Source organism: Aptenodytes patagonicus, chromosome 19 (genome assembly GCF_965638725.1).
Source record: "Aptenodytes patagonicus chromosome 19, bAptPat1.pri.cur, whole genome shotgun sequence".
Classification (NCBI taxonomy): Eukaryota; Metazoa; Chordata; class Aves; order Sphenisciformes; family Spheniscidae; genus Aptenodytes; species Aptenodytes patagonicus.
Window position 1 is genome coordinate 4,716,402 of NC_134967.1, and position 14,087 is coordinate 4,730,488.

General features: G+C 41.1%; 1 protein-coding gene across 4 annotated transcripts in view; it reads left to right on the forward strand.

Moving 5' to 3' along the window:
* Positions 1 to 7,224: 7,224 nt before the first annotated feature.
* Positions 7,225 to 14,087, forward strand: part of CTNNBIP1 (catenin beta interacting protein 1) — a 31,889-nt gene continuing 25,026 nt past the window's right edge. For 2 of the 4 annotated variants that reach the window (XM_076355932.1, XM_076355934.1), the window contains exons 1-2: positions 7,228 to 7,286; positions 11,725 to 11,804. The gene's annotated coding sequence lies outside the window, so the exon portion shown is untranslated. Of the gene's footprint in view, positions 7,287 to 11,724; positions 11,805 to 14,087 lie in introns of all 4 variants that reach the window. The other 2 variants (XM_076355933.1, XM_076355935.1) reach the window with 2 other exon arrangements.

Here is a 14,087-nt window from a genome sequence, read left to right on the forward strand (position 1 = left end):
TCTTTTTCCTCTGAACAGAAGGAGGAGAAAAGCTGGACATTTCCTTATGAGTGTTGCTTTGTCTGAAACTAGAAGCAGTAAATCCTAAGTTCTTTAACACAGCGTAGCTGCATGTAGACATACCTGTTCAGCTTACAGCTTCTAGCTGTTAAAATAAAAAAAGACCAAAAAAAAAGGTTAACAAAAAAAAAAGTAACTTAATGCAAAAAAAAGCATTTCTGTGCAAAAAGAGTTCAAACATTAGACAGTTTTGGGTCCTTTGGACTACATGTTTTAACAGGGAGTTAGCACTTCCTTTCTTTGCAGAGCTTCAGAAGTGAAGGAAGCGTTACGAAATCTCATTGGCAAAAGGAGCATTTGGCTGTGAGTGTGTTGACGTGCTATTATTATCTGGCACCCCTCAGAGAAAGTGTGATTTGCCAGTCACAGATATAGTCAGTTCCCCTTCCCATAAGGTGGGGCAGAAATGTATCAAGAGAAGAAAGCTACCGTTTTGCTTCTTAAACTCCACAAATTATCTGTTTTTTCTAAGTGATAAATCTATTTTTCCTTAAGTGAGAGCAAAGTACAATAACCAAATGCCACAGTGGTTAATGCTAACTGTCCAGCAAATGACATTAGAAAGCGGTTAAACAGAGATCTCTACCTATATTGCTAAGGTGATAGGTGTATCTTCAGGACAAACAGATTTTGTGCTGGTTTTAGTGATTGGGTATTTTTTTGACAATGTGTCTTATTTAAGTTTTAGGCATATTTCTGAGCTGATCTGTAAAATGTGTTAACTGCCATCACAGTAAGTCTGTTGCTGGAAAGAAGAGGATGGTGATTAATACTGGCAAGATCAGAAGAATTCCTAGGGAAAAAAGTGATCTTGTTTCCGTCTTGTTAGTGCTTTGAATTATAAAAATTAAGAAAGACATCTACTGAAAGGATGATACTGAATTCTTTTAGAATTAGTAATGGTTTATAAACCAACTTTTACACCCAAATGTTGGGTAGAGTCGGTTCCAGTTTATGGTGGCATGACTGTTTTTGGCAACAGTGGAGTTGGACCTGCATTCATCAGCAGTGAAGGTGACCCACTGTTTTGAGGAATCCTGTGTGTGATGGAGTAGAACATCCATGTTTTACCTATCATATATATATATATATCTTAGGCTTTTATAGCTAGACTTGAGCTTCAGTGAGAACTGCCATTAAATTGAGTGAGTGGAGTGGAAATAGTCTTAAATTTAGATGGCCTATTGCAATGTTAATCTCAGTGTCGCATAGTAGTCACTTAAGAGACTAAGTGGGTAGCATAGACTATAAACAGAAAATTAACATGATCAGTCATAATTTAGATTGCACTTATAGGGCATAAATACCCTATAAATAAGCAAGTTCGTCTAATTGTAAACTAGGACTGGAGTAGAGTAAACCAAAAAATGTGTGTTTTTAATGTATTTTGCTTTAATAGAGATCCTTTTGAAATCTAGTCCTTTAGAAATGAAAGGATATACAGCATAGACAGCATAATTTGTGTCTTTCAGTGATGGAACTTTTTTCTCCTTTTTTTTTTTTAAGAAGCTTTTCTTTAGATAGGGTCTTTTGTCCATTATATCAGAACTATTTTCCTGTCTGGGGCAGTATTATGTTCGCTGACAAAGGCTGATTGCAGCTTTTTAGCTGAGAGCAGCTTATTAAAAGGTGTTATTAGACAGTCTAAAATTATTGAAAACAAAACAGTCCATGGGGACTGTAGCTGCCTTCTTTTCCTTTCTGCTCATTACTGGTGCTAAGTAACTTTCTTCCCCCAACCCCCCAACCTGCTTGCAGCATTAGTATGTAAATTAAATCTCTCAGCACTCCCACAGATCACAGTTAGTTAACAGTACAATAATATGGAAATCTTTTTCCTTGTAGTTTTAGAGAGGAGAAAACTCTTTTTTAATTGATTTGCAAATATTACAGGATTTTTTCAAACTTTCTGTACTGCGGGCAGTAGTAAAATTCTTATTAAATTCATCCTTGACTGAATATCTTTTTAATGTGCTCCTTCTGCTCTTGAAAAGATCTCTCGTGACTTAGATGGACAAAGATGAGATTGAGATCAATGACCAGTATTATTGCAAGATTCAGTATGCCAGGCTAGACTTCTCTTCTCAAAAGTTGTGAAGGGTCGGAAAGCATAGCTCTAACCCAGATACTGGATATATCCTGCAGAATGCCCTGACTATAAATGTAATTTAACAAGGAAGCTGTTGCCAATATGAAGCTATTCATATGTTGACCCTAGCAAATAGTTACTTAAGTAACCTACTTGAAGTGGTTAGATTAATTTCAGAAGCATAGTCAGTTAATTGGTGTGCTGTGCTAAATATTCTGCCAAATAATCCTGGGATGTACCTCCACTATTCTCTCAAATGTTTCTGCAAGGGCTGGAAAAAAGTCCATAATCTATTATAAAAATCATTTGCTCAAATAAAAACTGGTAACAAAAGAACACCTCCTAAATGAAAGCATGGTTTTGTGGTTTAACATACAAGCTTGTGATGTTTGAGTTCCATCCCTGGTTCAGCAGTAGACCCAGGCAGATCACTTATTCTCTACACATCTTTCTCTCCTGGAGTAAAATACAGATTATGATACTTGAATATCGAGTGCTATGAAGTTGTTATTGATCATACATTGCTTTGAAGATTAAAAGTGCTTTGGTTTTTGTTTATCATTTTACTTCTGAAATAAGAATTGTAAAGTACAGTAGCTTTAAACACATCAGCAAAGTTGCCCAGAGTTCTCTTTGGCCATATATAACCTCCCTTTTTTAATCTTCTTTCTCTATAGGGTAAATTGTGTTAGAGCATTTGAAGCTTCAATTTTCTGTCTCTTTTCTGTCTTTGTCTCCTTGTATTATTTCCCTTCTTTGATCTTGAATGGAAGAGTAACAAGTTATCTTTGTCCTATAGGAAAAATACAAGATTTCTTAAGAGATCCCTTACTTCATCATGTTACCTTGCCTGTTAAAATCAAATTCATTTTGATAGAGAATTCAGTATTAATGATACCCTACTGCCCAGGCATTTAAGGCTGTATCATTAGTGGCCGAAATGGAAGGCAAATTAAAATATAACCATTTGGTTTTGCTTCCAGTATGGCCATTCCCTTCCTATATAAGGACAAATGTAATTTTTACATTTTAAAGAAATAAAAGTCAGCCTGCAGGCATCTTTTAGTTTCCCCACTTCCATCATTTTTACATCATCCTCACTGAGTTCTGGGGAAGTCTTTTCTATTAGGGAAGTAAACGCTTATTTCAATTCTGTCTGCTTAGCTACCCACAAGAGAGGAATAGGAGTGCTCGTATTGGGGTTTTTCTTTAGGAGTCATGGAAAATGTGACACCTTGCCTTGCTATGAGGTTGTAGGGTTTTTTTATCTTTACCTTAATAGCGTTTTTACACTTGTGAGGGAGAGGGGAGAATTACTGGAGTTGCCCAAGATTTCTCTCCCATAACTTTTAAGCATCCAAGCTTCCCACCTCAGTCAAGCGGGAGCTGCTGATGTTCCAAATATCTGAAAAGGTGGCCTAAAGTATCTGACAGGATAAATAAACACGTTTCAGAATAAGTAGTCTCTAAACTAAGGTCTTAAAAGAGGAAATACAGACATAAGGTTAGTGGATATAACCATATGTAAGGCATTGCTGTACGATGCACTGAAATGTCTACTGTAATTTAACACACTAATCTGTTAATGATATATTTACTAGCAGATTTCTTTTTAAAACAAGTTCTAATCATGGACATCTCTTTCTATCTTGCTATCATAATAGTTTGCTGCTTGATAATGTTTAGGATTGTGTTTTCAACGTGCCTCCAAAAATGGGTTGGTAATAATCGCAGATGTACTGAAAACCATCAGGCAGAACCACCTGCAGATCCTGCGGACAGAAGTGTTAATGTCTGGGTAAATAGCTTTTCTTTTGATTGTCCAGTTAATATCCTTGTAAGGTGGAGATTGAAATTAAGTTCTGTAATGTTGTCGTAAAAGAGTGTGCTTTGCAACTTTGTAAATACCAAATTTAATCTGGGAACACTTCTGGTTCTGAATAAAATAAGCAGCTGAGAAGGTTTCTTACCTACAAACTAAGTCTGGATTAACAAAAAAAAGATTGTCTTAGCCTTTTTTTACAAAAAAGGGCTTTTTTGCCCATCCCTCTAAAATATCTCTGCATACCTCCTCACTGCACGGTCTGTAGAAACATTAAATATTGTAACTAAGGCAGCTGAACTATTTCTTTAATTTTCTAGTGTACTCTCTCTAATCTACGCAAGTTGTGCTCGCCACTAGTGATGGAAATTTCAGCTGACTGTTGTGACCCTACATCATTTATTATAGTGTCCCAGGTATGCAAAGGGTTGTTTGGTTGAACTGCATTTAATTTTCAGGAAACACTGTACTGTTTCTGCATCAGAACATGATTTTGATGGATTGGAATTGTCAGACTAAGTCTGAAATATAAAAGATTACCAAAAGAAAAAAGATTCCAAACTAAAAACAATTTTCTCATTGGGTACCATACCCATCTGTGAGAGAAACAGAGTTTTGATTATTGTTGCATGTGGTTAAATCAGATGGATAATGAAAGCAGGGCTTGTGTGTACAGATGCTGCTGGAAGCCCTTAATGAGAGGAAGATGCCAACAAATACAGAGGGACTTGGAGGGTGGAAGCAGCTGTACTGTGAAGGGATCCTAAATGAATTTCAGAGCTGATTAAGAAAGAATTGGAGATCAGAGAAGGACAGAGTGAACTGGGAGAATTTTTCTAAGTCAAGCAGGGATTCAGAGGAGGAGGTCTCATGAAGTTTTGGCTTACTAGAACGAACAGCAGCCTTATTAAACAGAAGAGATTAGAAGCTATTGAAAATAAAAATCCATTTCATCTGTTAGATTTTTATAAAACAATATCCAGTCTTTACACAATACTTGTAACAATGTTAGAAAGACTTAACCTTTAGATAATTAAACTTCCTAACATTCCCCTGCTGATGATAAGCTGTATTATTCCCATCTTGTGGTTGGGGCAAGTAGGGTGATGATTGGTAAGATAATAGATTTGATCAAGTGTAGTGCACTTGTATCTTCTGTTCACTTTGTGAAGGTCTGTGCATTCTCGTGAGACGGGAACAATATCCTAAATCTGTTGCAGAGCTGGGAGTTGAGGTCTCTTGAGCATCCATCATGTCTTATGATGATAAAAGTAACTGCTGTAATGGCAAGATGTCACCTTGCTTGATAGCTAAACATCTTGGCAAGCTTGATGGTAGCAAACTAAGGTGGGGCAGGAGCTGATTTAGACTCTGTTTTAAGAAAATAAATCTCAAGGTCTCCAAGGGTAGAGGAAGCCTTCTAGTATCTCTCTCTCCTAAACCCCTTTCTAAATAAATGCGGGATGTTAAATTAATGCTATATAAAGTTGCATTACAGTTGTACAGTCATCCAGCTAAATTAGGAGAGCTAGGCAATACTTAGGCATAAAATGGTGTTTTGCCCATGATGTTATCAGTAAGAAAATTCATACTATTGCAAAGATGCAAATGATGGCTTAATTATACGCTCCTACTAGCATAAGATGCTTTTAGATCTTTCCTTCAGACTCATGTACTGTGCTAATTAACAGTAATCCAACTGGAGGATCCCAGAGCAACGCTTCTGCATATTTTTTTCAGCTTATGCTGGAGCTCTTATGTTCTTTTCTTAAATAATTAATAATCATTACTGCCTGCTGTGCTGTGGGTATGTGCTAGTGATCTCAGATCCCAGCATATTTGCACCATTCCTGTTCCTGTCAGCAGCTTGGTTTTGCTCTTTGCATAGGCTTTCATGTTAAGACCTTCATTAACTGGCAGTGGGGTATGGATTTCAGTGGCACTGGGCTTTGATGTCATTAAGTAGCAAGCTGTTAAAGGAAGTGCCACCTATTTCATTACTGTGACTATTTTTATGCTATTAAGTTAAATACCGAGTAGAAAACAGATGCATTTTACTAAATAACACTTAGTACACCAAGCGTTTTTATCTTTAGGAATTTCATACTTACCTTGCTGACCCCAGCAACGCATATGATAGGTAAGCAGCATTACTGTTAAGCCTGGTGGGAAAGCAAAATACAGGTTAGTGATGGAGCAGGGGTGATGAACCTTTGATGGCTTCTGCCTTTCTTTTTTAATTAATTTCTCGCTGTGTTTGCTGTGGTTTTACTCTGCTCCCATCTGTCTAGGGGAAGGGTTACTTTATTTTTGAGTGCTTGAATGACCAAATGGATATTCATTCTAGTTGGAGGCTCTCAGAAGATGGCATTTTCTGTATTTACTGAATTAGCTTGGGTTAAGCTGTACTGAATTTTGCATTAACTTTCCTAGCATAGTATTATTGAAAAGTGGCCACGTAACCTGTTTTAACGTTCATGTGATTTATCTGATATGGCACTGCCGGAGAAGTTGTGCTCCTGAGCCTTGCCCCGCCGAACAGGACAGCCAGAGGGAAAGCATGAGCTCACGGAGGCGCTCGGCACCGCGTCATTTCAGAGCCCGATTCAAAGGATGTTCCTTAAGGTAAGCATATGGCTAATACCAGGAACGAGACTTCGCGCCCCCTCTGCTGCCAGCGTCTTGTATGTCGCCTATCCCGATGGAGCAGCTCTATCGCCGAGGGGGGATCCGCAGCCCGTAGCGGTAGCCGGCGAGTGCCGGTGGTTTGCTGCTCTGCCGGGGCGCTGGCCGCCCTCCCCGGGGAGCTGTGCTGAGGGGTCCCCGCAAGAGGGGGTGCCGGCGCCCCCGGCAGCACGGCTTTCGCCCGCCGCTCTCGCCCCGTCTTCCCGGCGGGGCTCTCGCGGGGGCGCGGCGCGGCGCGCCCAAGCCCTGCCCGCTCCTGCCCGCTCCTGCCCGCGGGCGGCGCGCCGGCCCCGCCCCTTCCCCGCCGCGCCCCGCCTCTCGGCGGCTCCGCCCCGCCCCTTCCTCCCGGCCGGCTCTCGGGTGGTGCCTGAGGCGCCGCCGCTGCCCTGGGCGCCGGGACGCGGCGGGTCCCTCCCCCGGAGCCGCCCAGGCACCTCCCTCCCTCCCTCTCTCCCTCCCTCCCTCCCGCCTTGGGCCGCCGCGGTGAGTCACGACGGAGGAGGCGGCCGCTCGGCTCGGCTCGGCTCCGCACGGCTCCGCGCGACTCGCCCGCCCGCCCGCGCTGAGCGCGCCCGGCTGCCGCCGCCCGTGCCCGCAGGACCGCCGGGGCCGGCCCGGCCCCGCACGCAGGTGAGCGCGGCTGCCCTTTGTGCGCGGCGCCCGGCCGTGAACAAAGGCGCTCGCCCGGGCCGGGGCGCCGCTCCGCCGGCCCCGGGCCTCCGCGCCTCCCCTCTGCCGCCCCGCCGGGGCCGGCTCCCGCGCCCGCTCCCCGGCTCCGCGCGGAGCCCGGCTCGGGGCCGCGGCCCCTGACCTCCCCGGGGCCCGGCGGCGGGGGCGGCCGAGCGGTTGTGGGCGCGGGCGCTGGCAGGCCGTGGCCCCGCGGCACAGGTACGGGAGGTGCCTTTTTAATTTTCTGGCATCATCTCTTACGTCATGTGGCACCCTGTTTCACGGCGGCGGTGTCCCACCCCAGCAATGGCTGAATTCTTGTGGCAGGTGAAGTCATTCCCACGTAAAGCTGCTTAAGGTGCGCTGGAGCCGTCGGGAGGGCAGGTGTCACGTCCACAGGCAATAAACCACAATATCTGGATGCCCCGGCCCGGGGCAGCCCCCGTTTGTCTTACAAAAAGCGTGCGATGCTGCACGGCATCCTGGCCCTCGGCGTGAAACGCCGGTAACTCGCGTGGGAAACATGCTTCTCGGCTGGTATTTAGTAGAGGGCTTCACCTGGAGGTAATTTCTACCTTGGCTGAAAATCGTGTTTGTAGAGCATCTGAAGCAGCACTCTGTAACTTTCAATTTAGTGTAAAGATGGACAGTATTTGTTGGCACACAGTAGTTCTGTATCTCTTGGAAAGATACGTGAGAGAGGAACAGCATCGTTTTCCGAATCGGAATGCATTAGTACTCCAGAAAGCAGGTGAGAGATGATACTAGTTTCTGCTTAACATCCAGATGTGCTTCCTCAGGGGACATTTGACTTTCAGACTCACATTTGCTTTCTCCTCAAGAAGAGAATTTTTTGTTCTGTTGTACATCAGCTTTTATTTGACCGTTCCTCATCTTGGCATACTGAACAAAATAAGCTTTGATGCTCTGCAAGATGAGAGCAAGACATTCTGCAGATGCGGTGGTTTAAAAAAAACCAAACCACCGAACTCCAAAAAACAACAAACATTGGAGGCAAGTTAGGTATGCTTGTTCAGTTTTCTGATCTGAGTTGGCTCCAGTATGGTGACAGGCATGTCTATTGAGTATTTTAAGAACATAATTTTTAAATACATTTACGAAATCAGAATTTTATATTCAGTTTTTGTTGGCCGCAGAGCTTGCAAGCTGTCAACTTGTTTTGCCCTTGGTATTTTTGGAGCTCACGTATGATGTGAAATAGCCTGCTGAAGGAGAAACACTATGTAAATGGTGAAAAGTGAGGCTGAACTGCATACTTCAGGGGGGTTATTTTGAAAATACGGGTATTCAAGGTGAGGGGGCGTACAGAAACCTACATATTACTACTTTTTTTTAGATGCAGACTTATTTTCTTATCAGTCTAAAAGCTACTGTTTGCCTCCGCAAGCAGATTCCGCTGGAAAATGGTGGCAGGTGTACTTCAGATACATTGGAGGTGCTTCACTTTGCCATTAGCTGAAAAAGCATCATCTCTTCTATTGTATCTCTGGCAGCTTGGTAGAAATCAGGAGCTTCTTCAGTATAATTTAGATCTGTTGGTAAATGGATTTGCATGCTCTCTTAGTTGATGTGATCGTGCCCCTGTACTCGGCACTGGTGAGGCTGCACCTCGAATACTGTGTTCAGTTTTGGGCCCCTCACTACAAGAAGGACGTCGAGGTGCTGGAGCGTGTCCAGAGAAGGGCAACGAGGCTGGTGAGGGGTCTGGAGCACAAGTCTGATGAGGAGCGGCTGAGGGAACTGGGGTTGTTTAGCCTGGAGAAAAGGAGGCTGAGGGGAGACCTCATCGCTCTCTACAACTACCTGAAAGGAGGTTGTAGCGAGGGGGGGGTCGGTCTCTTCTCCCAAGTAACAAGCGACAGGACGAGAGGAAACGGCCTCAAGTTGCGCCAGGGGAGGTTTAGATTGGACGTGAGGAAAAATGTCTTGACTGAAAGAGTGGTGAAACTGGAAGAGGCTGCCCAGGGAAGTGGTGGAGTCCCCATCCCTGGAGGTATTTAAAAGACGAGTAGATGAGGCGCTTAGGGACATGGTTTAGTGGGTGGTGGTGTTGGGTCGACGGTTGGACTTGATGACCTTAGAGGTCTTTTCCAACCTTAATGATTCTATGATTCTATGTGGTGCATCGTAATAGTGTAAATCTACAAAGCAGCATGTAGGATGTTTGCATTTATTCAGCAAGAGCGAAGGCTGTTTTGAACAAGTTAACTGATAATTGATTGCCTGAAGTTTTATGGCTTACCCAAAATTGCTTCAAAGCAGTAGTTCTCTTTTAGTTCATTTTAAGCATTACAACGGAAGTTATGAATAGTTACATAGGGCATAAAAGTGCTTTCAGTGCTCTTTTTGACATCCAAGTGGGAAGATACAGAAATCTTCACGAGGAAAATCATCCCATAGCCTGATGGGAGTCGTTGTGAGAAATACCTATCAGATATACTGCAGTTGTCGTTTGCCTGAATGCCTGTTTGCAGTTGTGTGAAGGAGCTCTGTGTGTTGCACAAGCAGTGTAGGCGCGTGGGGGGAGAGGGCTGTTTGCTCACGATACGAACTGAAGCTTCTGTCTGTTGTCTTAACAAGAATTGGTTAATACTCATCCATTTCACTAGATATATAACATAATAATGTTAAGTATTAGGGCTGTGCAGAAAGCAAGTTTTGAATCCCAATTTTATGGGAAATCTGTAGCTGTATCAATTTCTGCTCTCTTCCATCCTCTGCCATTTCCCTCCTTCCCCCACCCAGGCTTTTAGAGGACTTACCTTTGCAAGAGGAGAGAGAGGTTTCCAAAACAATTTGTGTTATTTTCTAAACAAAACCAAAAGTGAACTGAAAGGAAACCTAAATTTTGTAATTGCAAGCATTGACTGTGACATACACCTATTGCTAGAAATTAACAATCATCCCGCAGCTGCATACAGGCAAATGAAGCTGACATCTGAGTGCGTTTGATACGGTGAAACTAATGTTGAAGGTTGATGCTTTGCCTGGGAAACAACTTGTGTGAAATCGACCTATTTATATTAGTTTAATATGAGTGTTTTTCCTCTCCAGAACGTTTGTCATCTGTAACCAACATAAACATTTATGATTTTTAGTAAGTATTTCAATTCGTAAGTTTGTTGTTGACTACAAAGCATCCCTCCTGAGCATCTGACCTAGTTTTAAGTGTCAGAAATGCACCCAAGTGCTGTGCATACAGAGAGGCAATAGGCTTTTGGAGGCTGCTGTTGAATATGCTTGGAGAAACTTCCAGTAGAATTTTTTTCCAAAAAAGAAGGGTTGGGTATCTTCAGAAATATTTCTGTGCGTGCGGATGCAAAACTGTATTTCTTTTTATTGCAAGCTGTCGTCAGATTGGATTCCCTGCTGAAATGCAACAAGGACGGTAGCAGCTGTCGCAGCTATACCACACCATTGCATACGTGATGCAGAAGCAATTGAACCTGCGGTTAATGTTTTTAATTGGAAAAATTGTAATCCTAATAAATATGCCAAATGTTTATATTCTGGGAGTTGGCATAAGAGTTATAGCTAGAAGGTGGTTATAATTCAATTTTCAGATAGTAAGAGTAAATTACTTTTTCTGCTATGTTTCCAAATATGTTAATAGTCATAATGGTAAAGCTGGTCAATCATGTTCTTTATTTAAACTATCAACGTGGTACTTCTGGAACGGCATGGTGGGATATTCAGCCAAAAATAAACCTCAATTTGTAATAAGAAAGATGTCAAAAAATCATAATGTTTAATAGTTTTAATTGAGCCCTCTTTAAAAAAAGCACTTAGTCCTGTATGTTTTTCCAATAGACTAACTGAAATCTGTCATATCTTGCAATATTCTGTCTGAAAGTATACTTATACAAGTATTTTTTGATATTTTTGTCTTCTGTGTTAAACCATATAACCAGAAACCATACATAATTCATATTCATAATGCCTTTAAAAAAAAAATTTTAAAATAACTCTCTGCATCACAGATATTAGAGAGAAAATTTTTTTTGTTCAGTTTGAGAGTTCTGATTTGCTGGAAAAATAATAGTATCCATTAATTTAATTCCAGTAAAGCTATTGCACGTATACAAGTATGTGAATAGTCCCAGAAGACTTTTATGTTTTGATGCTGATGTACGCCAAAGGTGTAAATTATTGGAATGAAAACATTTTGTCAGCTACTCCACATCCTAAGAAATGTTGGTAGTCTAATGGTCTTGCTTCTAAGTACACGGGAGAAATGATATGTCAATAGGTTTTAAATGTGCTAAAAACTTTTTACCAACTTAATTTCATTTAGAAAAAAACCAAAACACTTTGCTGTTGTTGATGCTGTTGTATCTCTGAGGATGGATGAGACTTACAGTTCTTTTTCCCTTTAAAGAGCCGTGGCCTGTCCGTGAACTTCGATTGGCATAAGAAAGCAGATAGACCAGAATGAGCAAAACTACGGAGTGTTAATAGGTGAGAAGAAACCAAAGATCAGAAAAATAACCGAAAAACGTTAGTTGGTAATTGAATAAGGAAAAGGCTCTTCTGAGTCTGGGATTTATTTTCAGACTCGGTGTTGGGGAAGCGTTATGTAACAAATGCTCAAAAAAATGAGGAAAGTTAATTTCTTGTTTCTCCTCGCTACTGGTGATTTGACAGAACGTTACAGTGCTTCTGTATGGTTTAAATGTCAGTTTGAATTTAGGAAGTGTAATCATACTTCTTGCTTTTCGCTAAGTATTTTCAAGGATTTACAGAATATCAAAGCTGCCAAGCCTGTTTTTCTTTAAAAAAAAAATATATATATAGATATATCGTAATTATTAATGCTATTTTAAAAACAAACAAACAAACCCCACAGCCTGAAAATCTCATCTGGACATAAACTGCCATGAAAAAAACTCTAAAAATTTCAACTTCTTGCATTATTGGAATTCCTGTGACTGACTAAATTAGCTGCTGATTGGGGAACAGAAATGGAGCCAGTAGATTTGTACAACCATTACGCTTGTCTCAGGATGTTCTGTTTTATTTCCTGCGAATATGTAGACCAAGAATTCATTTGATTTTTCAGAATGTCCATTTTCTCTGTGTTACGAGGGTAACTAACAAATATGGAAGCAACTTAAGTAATCAACTCTGTTTATGACCATGACCAAGCTCTGAAACTTTCTGACTCAGTTTATTCTTCTATAAAATGAGTTGACTGCTTCGCAAGAATGTTAAGATGTTTAATTAAAGTGTAATTGTTTTGCCTCTGAACTCATCCAGGTCCTGATTCAAGGCACACTGAAGTCAGTGAGGAGCTTTTAATTAATTTCATTGAGCTTTAAATAAGTATACGTGTACGCACACCCATGCACACTTAAAGGAAGTGTGACCTAAATTTTTGCGGCAAAATTTCTGTGAAGGAGCAGTGTAAGTACTGAAACGGTTTAAGGTAAACTACTGATGGAAGGCTTTTTGTAGAAATGAGAAGGGGATAGTACAACTGTGGTGATCTCTGGTGCCTGTTGCCATACTAATGTAATTTTAACAGTTTCCTAACTTTTGAGTGTGCTGGATCTTACATAGAAAACTGAAAATCTCATTGTGTCCTGGCAGCTTGCTCAGTTGGTCAGGGGAGGCAATCTCAGACTTCCAAGATAAACACAGTTAACTGAATGTTTATGCAAAAATGATCAGCAATAACACACTTAAAATATAATTAACTTTAAGAGTTGGTGCCAACTTGAGAAAAATAGGAGCATTCACATCTGCTTAGCTGCTTTTTTTCAGGAATGTCTGTAGATGCCAAATAATACTTATTGGTTTATGTGGAATTCATGAAAGGTTTTGCTTGACTTCAGAGGTCAGAAACATCAGGTTTTTTAAATAGAACTTTTATCACTGAAAATTTGGTCAGCAGGTATAGGGGACTCGGCAAAATAAACCTTTCACAATTCACATAAAACTGTTCGCAACGGTCTTAATGTTTCACTGTCATGATTCTTAGTTCACTAGCTCTTACAAAATACGTTTTAAACCTTAAACAAAATTCTGTATGCATAATAGCACGTGTGAGGAAATACAGTTTCGGCACCTTGTTTTTAATATATCCATTTCATTCTTCTTTTCTTGGTAGCTGCAATTTTTTACATAACTGCTATAAGCTCCTTCCTTTTGTTGAGAAACTAAATATGCTAGAGATGTACTGTAATTGTACTAACGGTTTGGGAAGTGCAGGAATCTGTCTGCAACTTCAGTAATTCTCTTTCCCCGTTCTGCCTTAAGTTGGTGGTTGTTGCATGCAGTCCTGCTCATGGAAACTTTCTGAAGTGGTCTGGAATCTTATAGTAGTTTTAAATTGTAGAAGGATCAGCATTGTCTTGAGCATTGTTGTTAATGGTCTCTGGGCTAACACCTTGTGTTACTATTGGTATATATTGGAGTTTGATTAATCAAAATACGTATTGTTGCATCTGCATGATGCCCCCATTCTTAGGGGAGCGATTGCCATTTATTCTGTAAATGCACCGAATTCTACATATATAGTAGAGTTCTTGAAACAATCAGTTTGAAGTACTTAACTTCATTAGTGTTGATCTCTGAATAAATCAAACTTGCCACACAATTCCACATACAGTTTCCCACGTAGCTCAGCTTGGTTGCCTTTAACATATGTGCATTCTCAGTCTTGCCTGTGATTCTTCCAGTTTTCATTGTACTCTGAACTTAATCAGTCCCAGCATTGATTGGGACTTGATAGAACCCTTA